Source organism: Urocitellus parryii, chromosome 1 (genome assembly GCF_045843805.1).
Source record: "Urocitellus parryii isolate mUroPar1 chromosome 1, mUroPar1.hap1, whole genome shotgun sequence".
Taxonomy (NCBI): Eukaryota; Metazoa; Chordata; class Mammalia; order Rodentia; family Sciuridae; genus Urocitellus; species Urocitellus parryii.
The window spans coordinates 265741255-265761997 of NC_135531.1; the positions used below are offsets into that span (position 1 = coordinate 265741255).

General features: G+C 39.3%; 1 protein-coding gene across 1 annotated transcript in view; it reads left to right on the forward strand.

The window, feature by feature from the left end:
- The first annotated feature begins 372 nt into the window (after positions 1 to 372).
- Positions 373 to 20743, forward strand: part of Ttll4 (tubulin tyrosine ligase like 4) — a 41431-nt gene continuing 21060 nt past the window's right edge. The window contains exons 1-2 of the mRNA XM_026390449.2: positions 373 to 499; positions 20078 to 20167. The gene's annotated coding sequence lies outside the window, so the exon portion shown is untranslated. The remainder of the gene's footprint in view (positions 500 to 20077; positions 20168 to 20743) is intronic.

Consider the following 20743-nt stretch of genomic DNA (forward strand, 5'->3'; position numbering starts at 1 on the left):
GAGCTCTTTACGGAGTTCAAATTGAAAGGCTTTTAGTGGAAAATCTTTGACAGGGTTTGGGCCCTTTGATTTCAGAAGAGCAAAATGAGGCACGGCCAAAGAGTCTACAAGGTTTAAGTGGAATCAGAGTAGAAAGGGAAAGTCCTGGATTCCTACAACGGAGCCTTCAGCTTCTGGACTACCTCTCCCAGAATTCCGCTCGCCGGAAGGGACTGCGCGTGCGCAAGGCCGGTGCCAGCCCTTCCCCACAGACCTCGTAAGACCCGAGATTCCGCGCGCCGGCTCCTCGTCCGACCCCGCCCGCCCCTTCCAGGCCCTCGATCTGTCCGCTGGGGGCGCGCTCAGTGTGTGGCAGGCGACAGCGGCATCGGCTGCGGAGCGCGCGGGTCGCGTGGCGGTGCGTGGTTGCTAGGGGCGCCTGAGGTCGTCTGCTCGCCCAGCAGGCGGAGGGAAGGAAGCAGCGCGGAGACGACGCGAAGCCAGGCAAGGGGTTCTCAGGGTGAGTGTGGCTGCGGAACCGGGGACCGACCCCAGACCCTCCGCCGGCCCGACGCTTCCGCCCCTCCCTCTTCCCGGGTCCTCCAACGTGGTTCCTAGCCCTCCGGCTGCTCCCGCCCGGTCCCGCTTCCGGCTCACCACCTTTCCATCCTTTCATGGGCGAGGGGGCCGCGGCCTCCTCCTCGGCCTCGTTGGAGCCTGTCTCCGCGCGGCCACGCCGGTGAACTTGTATGGCTTCGGCTGTGGGTAGCCGAACCCCACAGCACCCCCCGGGTCCTGGCCTCCGTGCCGCCTTTTTCCCGCCGCGCTGCGGTTTAAATTCCCCTTGTCTAGGTGGGAGCCCAAGCGCTTCCTAGGCTTCAGGGCCGAATTTAACGTGGGTACCTACTTTTAAACTCTACGGGATCTGAGAGCTTGTGGAACTTTCCATTTTTCCATCTAGTTCTTCTTTTAGTCACTGATAACCAACTTTTAAAACATCGACAAATGTTTAGTGAGCCAGGCTACTGTGGAAGGAACTGGGAGAATATAGAGGCGTATAAAACAGCATGTTTCTATGGAACTTAGTAGTGGAGGGGAGATTTTTAATCATGTAAACAAGCATTTTCCATACTATGATGTGTGTTGTGGTAGAACAGAAGAGAAGCATTCAAACTAGACTTGCTTGGGAAGGTACGTTATCCCTGTTCCCCCTGGTCTTCCTATTCTCATTCTGGATCTAGGAAATGCTTAATCTGTCCTTTATGGGGGTCATTTTAGATACTCCAAATCATGTCTTCTTAATTTAAGCACCTGTTGATTTAGCCAATCATCAGGCATCTGGTGGAGCCTTTGGGAGAATGATCCATCCCATCCTTTCACTTCTTGCAGTCAATACCGAGACCCTGTTTTCATAAAAACCACCCCAATTGTGCCCAGAAAGTTACCAGCTCTTACGGATTGGACAAAACCTATCCTTGAAAAGTTATCAAGTGTTTTCTGGGAATAAAAGGATGGGAAGACATTTCAGATAATAAATTGGCTTAGAAAGATTCAGCAAGGCTTGAAAAACGCACAAACTTGAATTAGTTTGACAGACATCCTGTGACAGATAGGAAAAGGAAAGTTAACTGGAGTTAAACTATAAAAGGCCTTGGATATTTTGCTGGATTAGAACTATATCCTCCAGAGCTGTGGTTTTCAAGTTGGGTAATCAGGGACCCAGACTTCCCAGGGATATTCCTGCATGTATAGCTTTAGATGAATAAATTCCCAGACTTGCAGCTTTCAAATGAAGTCTTTTCTTAAACGGCAATTAAAGAAGGACAAGGGGGCTTGTACTTCACACTTCCAGTATTTTATCCTCCTCAGAAGCCAAGTAGGAATACTTTGGAAATGCTGATTTCAGGAAAGCCTTCTTTAGTGATTAAGTTGCCTTCCAAATGCAGATGGCTTCTTGCCTTTGCCTGTCTAGTACACATTGCTTTTCAAATGAAATTTGTTGCTTGTTGGCATGTTCTACATTCAAAAGAGTACAACAGTAAACAGCTGGACTGTGTTATGGGATCATGGGTTTTTAAAGCTATATTGGATAATTTTAGATTTCTCTTAGTGTGCTATTCAGCAAGATAGTAAAAACCAATTTTATCAAATCAAGTGATGAAATCTCTATTCTTTTATTATTACTTTTATTTATTCTACTTAGTTGTGCATGACAGCAGAATGCATTTCAATTCATCATATACAAATGGAGCGCAACAATGAAATATATTCTGATTACAGTTCTTGAACTGGGGATGCTGCTTAGTTGTAGAGCACTTGCCTAGCGTGCATGAGGCACTGGGCTTGATCCCCAACACTGAAAAAATAATCACAATTCTTAACTTTTTTTTTAAGTTTTTTTGGTTGTAGATGGACAAAAAACTTTATGCCATTTATTCATTTATGTGATGCTGAGGATCAAACTCAGTTTCTCACACATGCCAGGCAAGTACTCCACCACTGAGCTACAACCACAGTCCCAAACATTTATTTTTATGAAATGTTTAATGTTTGTTATCTCCTCCTAACAAAAAAGTAAATTTTAAATTTGTGATGAAAGAGCTTTGTAATGTTTTGAACAACCAATAAAAAAAAAATTTGTGATGAAAAATTTTAAGATATTAGTGCTGGGGATGTAGCTCAGTGGTAGCATGCACAGGCTCTGGGTCTGATGCTTGGCACCAAAAAAAATTTTTTTTTCTTTCTTTTTAAAATTTTTTTGGTATGCGGGATTGAACCCAGGGGCGCTTAACTACTGAGCCACATACCCAGTCCTTTTGTTTTTTAATTTGAGACAGGGTGTCAGTAATTTTCTTAGGACCTCACTAAATTTCTGAGGCTAATTTTGAACTTGTACCTGTCTCAGTCTCCGGAGCCACTGGGAGTACAGGTGAGCTCCACTACATGCAGCTTTTCTTTCTTCAGTTGTCAACTTGAAGAATACATGGTTTAACAAATTATTTTGGGGATATGTGAGTAAAATCATTTGAAGACTGTTCCAGGAAAAACATGAAAAGATAATAGCAGGGAAATAACAACAGATTTGTGCCTGAGGTTCTGTAGAGCTAGTGTGTATGTTGACTAGGAAGGATTTTAGAATGGAGCCAATGAGAAAATTATTATAGTGATTGAGGCTGGAGAAAATGAATGTTGCTATAGTGGGAATGGAGAGGTTTAAGAGAGATGTTAAATCTGTTAGAATTGACAAACCTGGTAAGAATACATGCAAGGAGAGTGGGACAAGGAGTGGCATGGAATGCTCTAAGTTTCTGACTTTAGGGACCATGTGGGTGGTGCTGCTAAAGGAACTATTGAAGGAGGAGCAGCTTTTTTGGGGAGTGGTACCAGGGATTGAACTCAGAGGCATTCACTCTCTGAGCCACATCCCCAGCCCTCCTTCTTTTTTATTTTATTTTTTAAAATATTTTTTAGTTGTACTTGGACACAATTCCTTTTATTTAGTTTATTTACTTTTATGTGGTGCTGAAGATGGAACCTAGGGCCTCACATGTGCTAGGTGAGCACTCTACCGCTGAGCCACAATCCCAGCCCCCCTAGCCTTATTTTGTATTTTATTTAGAGACAGGGTCTCACTGAGTTGCTTAGCGCCTTGCTACTGAGACTGGCTTTGAACTCAAAATCCTCCTGTTTTAACCTGTTAACCACTAGTATTATAGGCATGCGACACTGCGCCTGGCTGGAGGAGCAGCTCTGTGGGGAAAGATAAAGGAGTTACATTTTGGATCTGCTGAATTTAAGTCCTGTAACACATCTAGGTAGAAAGGCCCAGGAAGTCATTCTGTAAGTCTGGAGCTCGTGACAGAGGTTTGGGTGATGACAATGAGTTGAGAATGTAGAGCTAGAGTCCTGGCATGGAAGATATTGCTGTGGGAGAATAATTGCAGATGTTGAGTGCTTCCTGTGTACCAGGCAAAGTGAGAAAACTGAGTTCAGGGAAAAACCAACATTGAAAGAGTGAGTGAAGGAATAGGAGACAGAAGATATAACTGAATACAGAAATGAATATGAATGGAAGGCTGGAGAACTAGTCATTTGCTGAAAAACTAGATGAAACCTTAACTTCAGAATCTCTTTGATACTCATGATCTGGATTTAGGCTTAGCATTTCATTATATGACCTTGGAATTATCTGATCACAGACTGCCTGGATTTTTAGTATGGGACTGTGTACCTTGGTCTGCCAGTGAAGTGCAGATAAAAGGTCTTTCTTTAATGTCCTGAACTTCTCAACCTCTCTTCTGGAAGAACTGGGAACAAATACTGACAATGCTAATTTTCTTAGGCCCCCAAATACCTAGAAGCTTGTACTTCAGAACCCTCATGGATGTCCTGGACAGGCAGTGTTGCTCTAGACCAGGAGTTCCCAGGCCTTTTCAACTCAAGACTATTCAGAAAGCTTTTTGAGATTTTGTGTATGTGTGTTTATTTTAGTGTGAGATATATATTTCAACTTTGTGTGTGTGTGGGGGGGGGGGTTGTACTGGTACTGGGAATTGAACCCAGGAACATTTTAACCACTGAGCTACATCCCCAGCCCCTTTTATTTGTCAGTTCTTATTTTAAGACAGGGTATTGCTAAGTTGCCCAAATTCAAACTTGCAATCCTCCTGCTTCAGCCTCCCAAGTTGTTGGGATTATAGGGTTGTGCTGCTGAGGCTGGTTTATATCTCATATTTATCATATTAGAAACTTAAGTATTAATTCATTTGGATATAATAAGCCTAATAATAGTAAGCCCATTATTAACATAAGTAGTATTTTTAACACAAGTTCTGGTTAGCACAAGTGTGTGTGATGGGGTGTACTGGGGATTAAACCCAGGGGCATTATACCACTGAGTTATGTCCCAGTCTTTTTTATTTTGAGAAAGAGTCTTACTAAGTTGTTAAAGCTAGCCTGGCCTTATACTTGTGATCCTCCTGCCTCTTGAATCTCTGGGATTATAGGCATGTGCTACCACATCTGGCTTATAACTCACATTTTTAAAATGAAAAGTGCTATTGTTTCAAAAATATTAATGAGCAGGGGCTGGGGTTGTGGCTCAGTGGTAGAGCATTTGCCTAGCACACGTGGGACACTGGTTTCGATCCTCAGCACCATAAATAAATAAATAAATAAATAAATAAAGATGTGTCAATCTACAACTTAAAAAAAATTAATGAGCAGAGTAGTATTTTTACAGGGCTCTTTAATGTCAAGCATAATAGAAGACAGCAGGATTTTCATATCTGTTTCTGCATTCACTTTATTGTGGCATGTGGTTTGGTTGAATTTTGTGGAAAATCCAACCTCACAGAGATAGTAAACTAGAAAAGGGAGGAGTATTTCAAGAGCCTTATCAAGGAATTGGGATATTCTTTGATACAACACAAAACAAGGGCTGATTTTTTTAAAGATCAGTTGTAGCATGTAATCTAAAATGTTACCAATGAATTTTTCATACTTTGTCACATTAAAATCCATCTGTTTCTTTTTCACTTTGGATCTTTATACCTACACATGACTTTGTAACATCATGTGGTTGATAGTTGGATGATACTGGTTAAGTTATGCAGATCTTCCAAATGTTAACACATTTTATTACATAGTATCAGAAAATCGTATTTGCATAATCACCATAGTTGTTTCAGAAAATTAGTTAAGTACTGGGAAACTGTCAAGCTCCTAGTTGCAGATACAGTTTTGCCAAAATTGGCAACAAATACTGTCAGCTGTTTTCCTTGAGGTGACAGGCTTACTTTGTTTCATTTTCCAGACCATGTCTGCCAGATGCCAAAGTCTGAAGAACTATCACTTAGGGCATTCATTCTTTCAAGTAAACATGGTATCTCACAGAAAAATCTTGCAATTCAAATAATCACACAGTGCTTTACTTAGAAAGACTCTTCATCCTCTGTATGCATCATGTCTGTTGTATGTACTTTCTTTTTTTTTTAATTTTTAAATTTGTTTTAATTAGTTACACATGACAGTAGAATGCATTTATGTACTTTGATATATCATACATAAATGGGATATAATTTCTCATTTTTTGAGTGTACATGTTGCAGAATCATTGGTCATGTAGTTACATATCATATATACATACAGTAAATAATATTTGTTTCATTCTTCTATCTTTCCTATCCCCACATCCCCTCCTTTCCCCTTCCATCACTTCCCTCTACCTAATCTAAGGTAACACTATTATCCCTAGTGTCCCCCACCTTATTGTGAGTTAGCATCCGCATATTAGAGAAAACATTCCGCCTTTGGTTTTGTGTGATTGACTTATTTTGCTTAGCATGATATTCTCCAACTCAACCATTTACTGGCAAATGCCATAATTTCACTCTTCGTTAAAGCTGAGTAACATTCCATTGAGTATATATACCAGATTTTCTTTATCCATTCATCTATTGAGGGACACCTAGGCTGGTTCCATAGTCTAGCTATTGTGAATTGAGCTGCTATTAACATTGATGTGGCTGCATCACTGTACTATGCTGATTTTAAGTCCTTTGGATATAAACCAAGGAGTGGGATGTCTGGGTCAAATGGTGGTTCCGTTCCAATTTTCTAAGGAATTTCCATACTGCTTTCCATAGTGGTTGCACCAATTTGCAGTCCCACCAGCAATGTATGAGTGTACCTTTTTCACCAGCTCCTTGCCAACATTTATTGTTGTCTGTATTCTTAAAAAAAAAAGTATTTTTTTAGTTGTAGTTGGACACAATACCTTTATTCCATTCATTTATTTTTATGTGGTTCTGAGGATTGAACCCAGGGCCTCACACATGTTAGGTGAGTGCTCTACCATTGAGCCACAATCCCAGCCCCTCTTATCTGTATCTTGATGATTGCCATTCTGACAGGAGTGAGATGAAATCTTAGTTTTGATTTGCATCTCTCTAATTGCTAGAGATGTTGAACACTTTTTCATATATTTGTTGATCATTTGTATTTCTTCTGTGAAATGTCTGTTCACTTCCTTAGCGCATTTATTGATTGGGTTGTTTTTTGTTGTTAAATTTGAGTTCTTTGTATATCCTAGAGATTAATGCTTTATTGGAGGTGCATGTGGTTAAGATTTTCACCCAGTCTGTAGGCTCTCTCTCTACGTTATTGTTTCCTTTGCTGAGAAGAAGCTTTTAAATTTGAATCCATCCCATTTATTGATTCTTGATTTTACTTCTTGCACTGTAGGAGTCTTGTTAAGGAAGTCAGTGGTGAAGATTTGGGCCTATTTTTTCTTCTGTTAGCTGCAGGGTCTCTGTTCTATTGCCTAAGTATTTGATCCACTTTGAGTTGATTTTTGTGCAGGTTTAATTTCATTTTCTACATATGGATTTTCAGTTTTGCCAGCACCATTTGTTGAATATGCTATCTTTTCTCTAGTGAATATTTTTGGCACCCTTGTCTAGTATGAGATAATCGTATTTATGAGGGTTTTCTCTGTGTCCTCTATTCTGTACCCTTGGTCTACAGGTCTATTTTGGTGCCAATACCATGCCATTTTTGTTACTATAGCTCTGTAGTATAATTTAAGGTCTGGTATTGTGATGCCTCCTGCTTCACTTTTCTTGCTAAAGATTGCTTTAACTATTCTGGGTCTCTTTTCCAAACAAATTTCATGATTGCTTTTTGTATTTCTATGAAGAATGTCATTGGAATTTTAATAAGAATTGCATTAAATCTATATAATGCTTTTGGTAGTATGGCTATTTTGACAATTCTGCCTATCCAGGAGCATGGGAAATTTTTTCCATCTTCTGAGGTTTTCTTCAATTTCTTTCTTTAGTGTTGTAGAGGTCTTTCACCCTTTTGTTAGATTGACTCTCAGGGTTTTTTTTTTTTTTGTTGTTTGTTTTTTTGAGGGTATTGTGAAAAGAGTAGTTTTCCTAATTTTTCTTTCAGTGGATTCATTGCTGATGTATAGAAATGCATTTGATTTATGGGTGTTGATTTTATATCCTGCAACTTTGTTGAACTCATTTATTAGTTCTAGAAGTTTTCTGGTGAAATTTTTTGGATCTCCTAGTTATGGAATCATGTCATCAGCAAATAGTGATAGTTTGAGTTGTTCTTTACCTATTTGTATCCCTTTAATTTCTTTCTTTTGTCTAATTGCTCTGGCTAGAGTTTCAAGGATGATGTGGAATAGAAGTGGTGAAAGAGGACATCCTTGTTTTGTTCCACTTTTTAGTGGGAATGCTTTTAATTTTTCTTCATTTAGAATGACGCTGACCTTGGGTTTGGCATATATAGCTTTTACAATGTTGAGGTATGTTCCTCCTATCCCTAGTTTTTCTAGTGTTTTGAACATGAAGGTGTGCTGTATTTTGTCAAATGCTTTTTCTGAATCTATTGAGATGATCATATGGTTCTTGTTTTTAAGTTTATTGATATGATGAATTACGTTTATTGATTTCCATATGTTGAACCAAAACTGCGTCCCTGGGATGAATCCCACTTGATCATGGTGCACTATTTTTTAAATATGTTTTTGTATATGATTTGCCAGAATTTTATTGAGATTTTTGCATCTATGTTCATCAGGGATACTGGTCTGAAGCTTTTTTTCCCTTGATGTATCTTTGTCAGGTTTTGGTATCAGGATGATATTAGCCTCATAGAATGAGTTTGGAAGGGTTCCCTCCTTTTCTATTTCATGGAATACTTTTAGGAGTATTTGTGTTAATTCTTCTTTGAAAGTCTTGGAACTTGGCTGAGAATCCATCTGGTCCTAGGCTTTTCTTGGCTGGTAGGCTTTTGATGGCATTTTTCTATTTCATTACTTGAAATTGGTCTGTTGAAATCATTATGACCTCCTCATTCAGTTTCGGTAAGTCATATGTCTGTCTTCAATATTTTCTATTTTATTAGAGTATAAATTTTCAAAATAGTTTGTAATTATCTTCTTTACTTCAGATGTGTCCATTGTGATATTTCCTTCTCCATCTTGTATTTTAATAATTTGAGTTTTTTCTCTTTTTCTCTTCGTTAGCATGGCCAGGGGTTTATCTATTTTATTTACTTTTTTAAAGAACCAACTTTTTGTTTTGTCAATTTTTTCAGTTGTTTCTTTTGTTTCGATTTCATCAATGTCCGATCTGATTTTAATTATTTCCTGTCTTCTACTGCTTTGGGTGTTGATTTGTTTCTTTTTCTATGGCTTTGAGATGTAGTGTTAGGCCATTTATTTGTTGACTTTTTATTCTTTTAATGAATGCACTCAGTGCAATAAACTTTCCTCTTAGTACTGCCTTCATAGTATCCCAGAGATTTTGATATGTTGTATCAGTGTTCTTGTTTACTTCTAAGAATTTTTTTACTTCATCCTTGATTTCTTCTATCCATTCATCACTCAATTGTGTATTATTTAGTCTCCATTTGTTACAGTAGCTTGTATTTTTAATTTTATCATTGATTTCTAATTTCATTCTATTGTGGTCTGATAGAATGCACAGTATTATCTCCGTTTTTTTGTATTTACTAAGAGTTGCTTTGTGGCATAAGATATGGTCTATTTTAGAGAAGGAGCCATGTGCTGCTGAGAAGAAAGTGTATTTACTCATTGTTGGATGAAATATTCTATACATCTGAAGTCTAAATTATTGATTGTATTATTTCCTTACTTAATTTTTTTTGAAGATCTGTCCAGTAGTGAGAGAGGTGTGTTAAAGTCACCCAGTATATTGTGGTCTATTTGACTCTTGAAATTGAGAAGGGTTTGCTTGATGTACATAGATGCTCCATTGTTTGGGGCATAAATATGTTATGTCCTGCTTATATATATTCTTCCTTTGAGAAGTATGATGAAATGTCCTTCTTTGTCTCTTTTGATTAACTTTGGTTTGAAGTCTACTTTATCTGAAATGAGAATGGAAACTCTTGTTTATGTAATCCATGTGAGTGATAAGTTTTTTCCCATCCTTTCACCTTCAGCCCGTGGATTTCTTTGCCCATGAAGTGAGTCTCTTGAAGACAGCGTATCATCTAGTCTTGCTTTTTAATCCAGTCTGCCAGTCTGTGTCTTTTGATTGATGAATTTAAGCTATTAACATTCAAGGTTATTATTGAGATATGATTTGTATTCCCTGTCATTTTGATTTATTTCTGGGTTTTGCTTTGTTTTAGTTTCTCATTTGGTTGAATGTCCCTTTAGTGTAGATCCTACCTTTGCTGGTTTTCACTTTTTTTTTTTTTTTTCACTTCATCCTCATTGAATATTTTGTTGGGCATGCTCTGTAGTGTAGGCTTTCTAGTTGTGAATTCTTTTAATTTGTTTATCATGGAATGTTTTAATTTCATCTTCAATTCTGAAACTTAATTTTGCTGGATATAAAATTTTTGGTTGGCATCTGTTTTCTTTCAGAGCCTGAAATATATTATTCCAGGACCTCCTAGCTTTGAGGGTCTGGGTTGAGAAATGAGTTGAGATCTGAATTGATTTACCCCATACATAATTTGATTTTTTTCCTCTCATAGCCTTTAAAATTTTATCTTTATTCTGTATGTTAGTAATTCCATTATAATGTGTCTTGGTGTGGGTCTGCTGTAATTTTTGTACATTTGGGGTCCTGTAAGCCTCTTGTATTTGATTTTCCATTCCATTCTTTAGGTTTGGGAAATTTTCTGCTATTATATCATTGAAAAGAATGTGCATTCCTTTGGTTTGTATCTCTGTTCCTTCATCTATTCCAATAACTCTTAAATTTGGTCTTTTCATTTTATCCCATAATTCTTGGATGTTCTGTTCATGGTTTCTTACCATCTTCTCTGTATGTTCAACTCTACTTTCAAAATTAAACATTTTTGTCTTCATTGTCTGAGGTTCTGTTTTCCAAGTGGTCTAGTCTGTTGATGATACTTTCTACTGAATTTATAATTTGTATACTGATTCCTTCAATTTTAGGATTTCTGCTTGTTTTTTTTTTTTCCCATGACCTCTAACTTTTTATTGAAGTGGTCTTTCACATCCTATATTTTTTCTTTGATTTTACTTCTTGTACTCTCCTTTACTTCACATATCAATTTAACTATATACAATCTGAATTCCTTCTTGGACATTTCTTCTACTGTGTTATCAATGGCTTCTGTTGTTGAAGCATCTTGGTTTGTTTGGGGTGCTTTATTCCTTTGTTTTCCATGAAGTTATTGAGTTTTCCCATCTAAAAGTATGGATCTGGGGTCTGGGGATATAGCTCAATTGGTAGTGTGCTTGCTTCACATGCACAAAGCCCTGGGTTCAATTCTCAGTATCATCAAAAAATTAAATAAATAAATAAATAAATAAATACAAATAAATAAATAAAAGTATGGATCTGAGGCAGGATAAATTCTACCCTGTAGATCTATAGTGTCCCTGAAGGTTTCCAGCGCTTCACCTTTAGTGGTGAGACCAATAACAGCAGCACCCAGTGTACACAATATATAGCATTAAACTTAATAGCTCCCAGTAAGGTGTCTACTGCTTTCTCACATTAAACCAAAATATTGAGTTCAATAACTATCTATGTACAAACAGAATATTGTATGTACTTTCTATCTATCTGTCCCTTTTGCAGTACCCAGGTCCTCACACATACTAGACAAGTGGTCTACCACTGAGCTCTCCAATCCCCCTACTTCTCATTTTATCCATACAGAATATTAAGAAGCATCATACTTAAGGGTTTTGAGATTCAGTATGATTTTTGCTGTGTCATCAAGCAGAACTGGCATTCTTTCACTGTGTGACAAAGAAGTCTATAATAGTAAAGGGTCAAAGTTGGCATTGTCTTGATTGATGGTAAGATGCTGGTTTTTTTGTTTTTTTTTTTAAGAGAGAGAGAGAGAAAGAGAGAATTTTAATATTTATTTTTTAGTTCTCAGCGGACACAACATCTTTGGTATGTGGTGCTGAGGATCGAACCCGGGCCGCAGGCATGCCAGGCGAGCGTGCTACCGCTTGAGCCACATCCCCAGCCCGGATGCTGTTGTTTTACTCATCATTGCTTTAACGAAAGCACTGCTGTAAGATCAGCATAGAAAAAAATGTACATTCCATCTTAATTCTGTTATGAAAATAGTTTTGACACAGAAGAATCTCAGTGTCCCCTGAAGGTCTGTGAACTAGGCTTTGAGTGTTGCCACTCCAGTGCTTACCTGAAAAGGGAGGAGTTTCCTTTCACAGCTGATAAAGGTCAAGGCTTTAGGAAAGCTGGCTGCCTGACTATACACAAAGCCTTTTCTATGGTTTGTAGATTTTCCTCCCTCTACTATAGCTGCTATAATCTGTATCTTTTCCTCAGCTTTGCTCACTTGTTTTGCATTACTGAACCATGTTCTGCCAAAGCTTCCTGTGACTTCATGTATCTTCCCTTGTGATACTGACGCTTCTTACTATATCATGGATGCTGACCTTCCTCAGTATGGCTTTAAGTTGCTTGTTCAATTTTCTTTAGGGAGACATAGTTTGGGATTTATCTCAAACATTTATATCTTCTAACAGCTATTGAAGAGTAGGAGTAATATCAGAGATCTTGTGGATTGCAGAGCCATTTCTGATGTCCTGAGTTCTCCTGGTGAAGGGGAGAAACTCCTGATTGAGGAGGAAATGAAAACTGCAGATCCCAAGTACCACATATCCTGGTGCAATCTAGGAGAGTGATTTAATCAGTGGGTAATGAATAATTGCTTTTTGTAGAAATAGAAACCTGTCTGAGAAGATCTGGGCCTGTCCCCTAGAGACTTGATGGTTTGAGACAACAGCAATAGATTCTCTGGCATAGGCCACTAATCTTTCATGCTTGAGGTCACTAATCCTGCCTGCTTGAGGAAACTTGAGATAAAATTACCCCACAGAGATTGGACTGAACAGGCAGTTTATAAATGCAATGGATGTTCAGGTTCTTCAAACTGGATGCTTTCAGGAGAGAATCTGGAGCCAGGGACTTAGGTGGGGGTGCCACGACAGTAGCCCTGTACTTGACGATGATGTCTTGGCACTGGGCTAGAAAGGGATGTTTGAGGCCATTTTGTTTTACCTGTAGAAAACTCTACAGTTCTTTACCTCCACTCTTATCCCTTTGGCCAGTGTTTTGTTGTTGTTTGTTTTATTTTTAATTTAATTTCATTTTTTGTGGTGTTGGGGATTGAACCCAGGACCCTGTGCATGCAAGGCAAGCACTCCACCAACTGAACTATATCTCCAGCCCATTTGTTTTATTTTTAATAGCTTTGTGGATATATAATTGTCATTGGACATATCCATCACCCCAAAGTCAGTTGTTTTTACACTTTGTTCTGGGAAACCGTAGTGCCCCATGAAATTGTTGGGGGAGGAGACTTGGGCAGTTACTCTTCACCATTTCTGTCAGAATAGTTCTGCATTTGTTTCCTGTAGATACACAAGAATTTCTTTTAAAACCCATCATTTATATGGCATTACCACATGGAAAGTGGATAGTGGTATAAGATAGTTTTGGCAGAGTATCAAATGGGATATACAATAGGTACTCATGGAGAAGGTGGGGCTTGGGCCAGGTCAAGAAAAGATAGATAAAATACCATAAGGATTCAGAAGGAAGATAATTCATGAATAAAGCTTTGCAGATGGGCATCTGAAAGGTTTATTTAGGAGTTTAGTGTAAGCACAATTTATACGACAGAATTCAAGATGGGAAGAAATGAGAATAAGCCTAAAAATTTATGTTATGGATAAACTATGGAGTCTTACAACTCAAACTAAGAAATCTGTTTGTTATTATTTTTTTTTTTAATTGACACACACAACAGACTATGTGGAATGTTTGTAAAACACAGAGATTTACTAGCTGCACTCCAGAACAACTAAATCATCAGTGAAGGTGGGGCTTAGAGGTCAGCGTCCCAGATTATTCTGATGCAGGTGGTTGGTGGACCTGCATGATGTAGTCATGGGCAGTTTTTTTTTTTTTTTTTAAGATGTTGATGGATCTCATTTTATTCATTATTTATATGCGGTGCTAAGAATCGAATCCAGTGCCTCACACATTCTAGGGAAGCGCACTACCACTGAGCCACAATCTCAGCTCATGGGCAGTTTTTGAAAAGGGAATGACCTGATCAAGCAGTATATGAGCAAAATTATTGCAGAGATTGTCTGCAAGATGAAATTAGGAAGGGCAGACCCTGGAGGCCTAAATTTCTGTTTGGATGCTGTTGTAGTAAGTCCATATCTGGGATGATGGTGGAAATAATAAAAAGAAGAAGAATGTTATGAAGACAGACTCTCATGTTTCATGAGTAGTTTGGCTTTGGCAAAATAAAGGAAAGGGCTGTCCACCACCACTCCCACCCCAGAACTGGGGATACCACCCAGAGGTGCTTTATCACTGAGCTACACTCCCCAGCCCCTTTTTATTTTATTTTGAGACAAGGTCTTGCTAAGTTGCCCAGGCTAGCTTTGAACTTGTGATCCTCCTGCTTCAGGTGTGTGTCACCATGACCAGGTGAGGAAATAAGGGAAAGGAGGAAGTCGGAGATTACTTAAGTTTTCCTTTTAGGTGACTAGGAGACAGAAGGTTTCACCAAAGGAAGATGGAAGGTCAGGAGTAGAGAGCCAGTTTGTTAATGCTGGATTGAAGTGGTTGGATATGAATTTGGACCAGATGGAACAGGTAGTTGGTGATGTGGACATGAAGCTTGAGAGTGATCTGGCCTATGTGACTATCCTCCTACAGGTAATATTTGAAATTATGAGAACAGATAGGTTTGATATGGGAGAAAGGATAAGAGAGGAATTGTAGAAGATTTTGGAGGGTGCCAAAGAAGAAGAATGGACATCAGCTATAGAAGGAGTTGGGCATAGCTGTGGCAGAGTTAATGTGCCAAGTAAAGAAGTAGCAACCAGGATATGGAGGTAAGGGGGCACAAGTTAAAAATGAAGTGGTTTACCTGTGACTTTGCTGGTGTGCTGCTGTGATATGTTATAATAAAAAATTGATATTTGGCCTCTGTCCTTGTTTTTTGGCACATAGCTCCTAATATCCTTTAATCTCCTAAACGAGGAGTGTCTTTTTGTTGCTAGTTAGATGACCCTGGCTCTTGGGTAGCCTCTGCATAGGAGGCTGGTTGCCAGGGGAACCAGTCATGTGATTAGATGGCTGGAACTTTCAGTCCCACCCCCAATCTCTGGGGAGGGGTGTGGAGCTGAAGTCCAGTTGATCACCAGTGGTTAGTGATTTAATCAGTCATGCCTGTATAAAGCAACCTTCCTAAAAACCCCAAAGGGCAGGGTTTAGAGAGCTTCCAGATTGCTGAACACTTGCAGGTATGTGGAGGGTAGTGTGGAGGGAAAAGTTTCCTTCAGTTCTGTGAGCTACTCTAGCAAATTATTTATTTAAGGAGAGGCTTGGATTTTTAGTTGATTTGTCAGAAGCACGGGTCATAGCCTGACTTAATAACTACAATCTGGAATGTAAGCAGTCTGTGTGATTAAGCCCTTAACCTATGGGATCTGAGCTATTTTAAGGCAGATAGTATCAGAATTGAATTGAAGGACACCCAGCTGGTGGCCACTAGAGAACATCTTGGTATGTGTCCCCCACATAGCGCTTTTGTTGACCAGAAGTGAAGTCTTCTGTGTTGTGTTGTAAATTAGCACATTAAAGTAGAAAAATTGTTACTTAGCTGGTCAGAAGTGTTGTAGATGCATTTGTTTATTTAACAAATATTTAATGTGCCCTTTTTATGTTTCTAGGGCTGAGCATACACTGTATAAATACGGTCCCTGTTCTTAAAGAGCTTTCATTCTGGAAGATAGGCAAATAACAAAGAAATGCATAATTAATTGAAATTTTCATTTTACAATATAATAAATAGGTAAGTGATTCATTTATGTAATTCAGATATTAAAATATTAGAAAAGGTATACACAGGGAAGTCTCTCATCTTGGTGTTTCCAACCCTATTGGTAATCTTTTGTAAAGAATCATTTCTTTGTTTACCCCTTTATTGTATTTTTAGGCAAGTATAAGGAAGTATTAAAATATCACAGGATTAGATAGTAGATGAATGAAATGGAATAAACAGGGTAGTACAATAGGGAATGATTGTGGGTGGGGCAGTATTAGAGAGCATTGACAGGGAGGCTTGTTTAGCTCAATACTGAATGGGGGAACTGAACTGGTCATTTGGGGATCTGATTATTTCAGGAGCAACAAATGTGGTGGAAACATGCCTGGTGAGGAGAGTGGCTCTTGACAAGGTCAGAGAGAGTCCAGTCAGATCACTTGCGCCTTAGAGCATCAGAAGGCTTTACGCTATGTTTAAAGAGCACTGTGGCCATTGCCTAGAAAACAGATTGTAAGGAGGAGAAAGAGTAGAAGCAAAGGAATCAGCAGGTAAGAGGTGATGGTGGCTTGATTGAGCTAATGACTGGAAATTGGAGACCAGTATTTGAAGCTGGAAAGACCTGTTGATGGACTGAGTGGAAGCGAAGATCTGCTGAGGTTAGGGAGAAGTCCTTATTACCCCAGGCATGTTGGGAATTTCTGTTACTTGGACGCCTGTTCCAGGGCCTGCGGCCCCGATATTCTACCTGGATTTTTTTTTATTATTATTATAAAGTCTTTTTTTTTAATATTTATTTTTTTTAGTTTTCGGCGGACACAGCATCTTTGTTTGTATGTGGTGCTGAGGATCGAACCCGGGCCGCACGCATGCCAGGCGAGCGCGCTACCGCTTGAGCCATATCCCCAGCCCCAATTATTATAAAGTCTTTTTTTGTGCAGTTGTAACTTATTTCCTGCCCTTACCTCTAAAAGATTAATTAATTGAGCAAGGGAGGAATATGATTGATTCATTAGTCCTCCTGCCATTCCCCCTGGCATGGCTTTGCTAAAATCTGATGTTCCTGTCTAATTTAAGGAGATTAAAAGATGATGTGTTCCTTCCTTGAATGACAGTGATTACAGAAACTCTTGAGCTTCCTAGAGTTTCCTTGTTTCCATCTCTTTAGTCCCTTTAGTTCTTATCCCAGCCTCTTGGGTTTCTGTTTTTCTGCTTGTTGCTGAGAGCACCTGTTTTTTTTTCTGTTGAGGGCAAGATAAGGACTTGGGTTTTACTGGGCAGTGAGGTTTTCATGTAGAATCAGGTTTAAACAGCACTACCCTCTAAGTATTGGAGGCCTCCTCTGCCCCCATTATGCATTGATGGACACCAAAGTGCTTCTGTTAAACTTGATCTGTCAGGTTCCAGTGTTTGCCTTCTCCCTTGAACTCCCCTTGAGTCAGAGTTCATTGGTAGGTTAGGATGGTATGTGGTGGATAAATATGTGGTATGTGGTGGATGAATAGTTCTTCTTTAGGTGGCTACATTTAAAAGATGTCTGTTGTAGTGAGGTTCCTCATATCAGGCATCTGACTTTTGTTCTTGTACCTTAGGAATGACAGGTGTATTCCCCAGTCAAGCTCACTGTAGGTAATGGAGTAAGGAGCAAATCCATTGGTTTGGCTGTTCACTGGCAAAATCCATTTCTGCCAGTATACTTTAAAAGAAAGTCCAAGTTTATTGTGTACTACCTGCCTTCTGGTCTGAGGAGAACCAACCTTTCCTTTAAGTAGTAATGACTTAAAACAAAACTTTATTTGGGAAGGACAAAAAAGTTACCAAAAAAAAAAAAAGTACAAAGAATATTACTCTTTACTCAGATTTATTTAATGCCAATATTTTTACCATACTGCGTTATTATTTATTTATGTTCTCTTATAGATATATGTATGGACTATATCTGAATATTTCTTTAAAACATCCTGAATGTTTGTTAAAACCAGGATATTCTCTTACCTTGCCACAGTGTAACCATCAAATTCAGGAAAGTAACATTCATTCAGTATTCTGTTATCTGTAGACCTTATTCAAATACTGTCAGTTGTCCCAACAATAGCCTTTGTGTGGCCCAGGATCATACATTGTATTTATTTGTTATGTCTTTTTTTCCTCTAATCTGGAATAGTTTTTTATTCCCAGTCATAGAGGAGAAACATCTAGTGTTTCATTATTAAGTATGATATTGGGGGCTGGGGGTGTAGCTCATGATAGAGCACTTGCCTAGCATGCATGAGTCCCTGTTCCATCCCCAGCACGGGGGTGGGGCGGATATTGGCTGTTCCTTTAAATCTTTTGATGTTTCTATCAAATTTTTAGCACTTCCTTACTTTTTGACTGAACAAGATGTTCTGGGCTTATCTCCTGCTTTTCTTCCACAGCCTTGGAATGAGCCATTTCTCCTGGAGCTCTGGCTCCTCTTATTAACAGATAGTATTTAGAAATAAGGTCTGGGAAGTTGAGTAACAGTCACTTTTTAACTCTTTCACCTAGTGTTTCCAGAAATGCCAACCAGAATCTAATGATAAAAACCATACCAAAATCCTGAAGCAGGGGTTGGGGATTTAGCTCAGTGGCAGAGCGCTTGCCTAGCACACGCAAGGCCCTGGGTTCTGTCCTCAGCCCTGGGGGGGAAAAAAGGATTAAAAAACAAACAAACAAACACCAAAAAAGTTAACAAAACCCTGAAGCAAAGTTATGGAAAGAAGTTTTGCTTCCCTCATACCTTCTCCTGGTTTGTCCCAGAGTACTTTTCAGTTGCCCTTTAGTGCCTAGTCACACCTGCAGCTGAAGAATATAGTTGCTGGTAGTATAATAAATTTCACAAAAGCTCCCAACTAACAGACAGTTATGTATTTTATAAAAGAACATTGCTTGTCCTAGCTAAAATCTTGTGGTGGGATAATTATTGCCTGCTCCTTGTATTTTCCCCCTTCATGGAAGCTTATAAAAGGGCTGAGGGAAAAGATGAGATCATTGGGTGCCAGTAAGAAGGAGAATGGTAACTACCACGCTGCAAATGTTGATTATGGGCCAGGTACTGTGCTTTTATACTTCATGTGAATTTTCTTCCTTCCTTCCTTCCTTCCTTCCTTCCTTCCTTCCTTCCTTCCTTCCTTCCTTCCTTCCTTCCTTCCTGTACTGGGTATTGAACTCGGAGGCACTTACCCCTGAGCCACATCTCCAGCCCTTTTTTTATTTTGAGACAGGGTCTCACTAAATTGCTTAGGCCCTTGCTAAGTTGCTGAGGTTGGCCTTAAACTTGTGATCCTCCCAAGTTGCTGGTGTTACAGGCATGGCCTAATGTGCTGGCTTCATGTCAGTTTTCTAATTTGGTCTCTCACACTAATTTGGTATTCTCTCCTGTCTTTCCCAGAATATTCCAGCTGTGTAGATTCAGCATTGGAATATAATCCACTGCTGACCAGGGCTGAGCTTGGCAGAAGTCACCAGGAGGTGGTAGCTGTTAGTGCAGCATGGCTGGGGGGAAGAGGATTGCTCTGGAGACTTCCTGGGAAACTTTGCACAAGTAATACATGTTTTTGCTTTAAAAATTAAGAGAGTGCTGGGGTTGTAGCTCAGCGGTAGAGTGCTTGCCTTGCACATGTGAGGCACTGGGTTCGATCCTCAGCACCACATAAAAATATATAAATAAATTAAAGATATTATGTCCATCTTAAAAAAAAAACTTAAAAAAAATTAAGCAAGACAGATGCCTTGAAGTAACATTCCCTTAATATTCCCCTGCTCAGTCCTCATCTCCCTTTCTGCCCTGACCATCATTAACAGTGGAGTATAGGGGCTGGGGATGTGGCTCAAGCGGTAGCGCGCTCGCTTGGCATGCACGTGGCCCGGGTTCGATCCTCAGCACCACATACAAACAAAGATGTTGTGTCCGCTGAAAACTAAAAAATAAATATTAAAAATTCTCTCTCTCTCTCTCTCTCTCTCTCTCTCTCTCTCTCTCTCCCCCCCTCTCCCTCTCTCTCCCTCTCCCTCTCTCCCTCTCTCCCTCTCTCCCTCTCTCCCTCTCTCCCTCTCTCCCTCTCTCCCTCTCTCTTTAAAAAAAAACAAAAAAAACAGTGGAGTATATATTCTTCTGGACTTTTGGTTTTGCACAGTCTAGTCAAATGTCCTGAGAACTGTCCAGAGAGAATTTTCCTCCAGGTTAGTTCCTCCTAACTTACCTTTATTTGCCTTTCAGCTGGGCGCTTTCCCGTTTGGACCAAGAGTGAAGAACTTAGCCACAGAAATATACTTGCTTTCTTCTAAATTTGAACTCTGCAGGCTATAGGTCAGTGTTTGTGCCCTTTTTGCTTCTTAAGTCCTCCTGTTCTCCAGGGATCATATGTAGGGACAAGAAAATGTTAGATCATTGGCTCTGTAAAATGTTAGATTATTCAAAGTTATTTTCCAGGTGAGGTGAATTTATTGACTCCTAAAGTGAATTCTTTGCAAGCCTCTAGTTGGACTCTCAGCAAATGGAGGATCCTTTGGACTTAGTCAGAGACAATAAGTATGAATGCTTTTGCCTATCTTTCAGTGGTGTACATATATGGCTAAAAGTGTATGTAAACTGAATGAAAATAGTGGAGCTTGTGGTAAGTCCTTTTGTAACTTGCATAATAACCATTGGTTCTTTATGAGTTTATATTTGTGTAATTTGGGTATTTTTGATGTATCTATGGCTTCTATGTACACAAATATCTTTCCTTCCTGTCCTTTTCCCTTTGATGCCTTGCCCTAAAATATTGCCTGGGAGATGGGCAATTTATCTTGGAATTAAAGTCATACATATAGAGTGTGTCATTATGGTGCACTTAGAAATTTAAGGGAGTTTGGGAGAAGGGTCTCCCAGATGTTGTCTCGT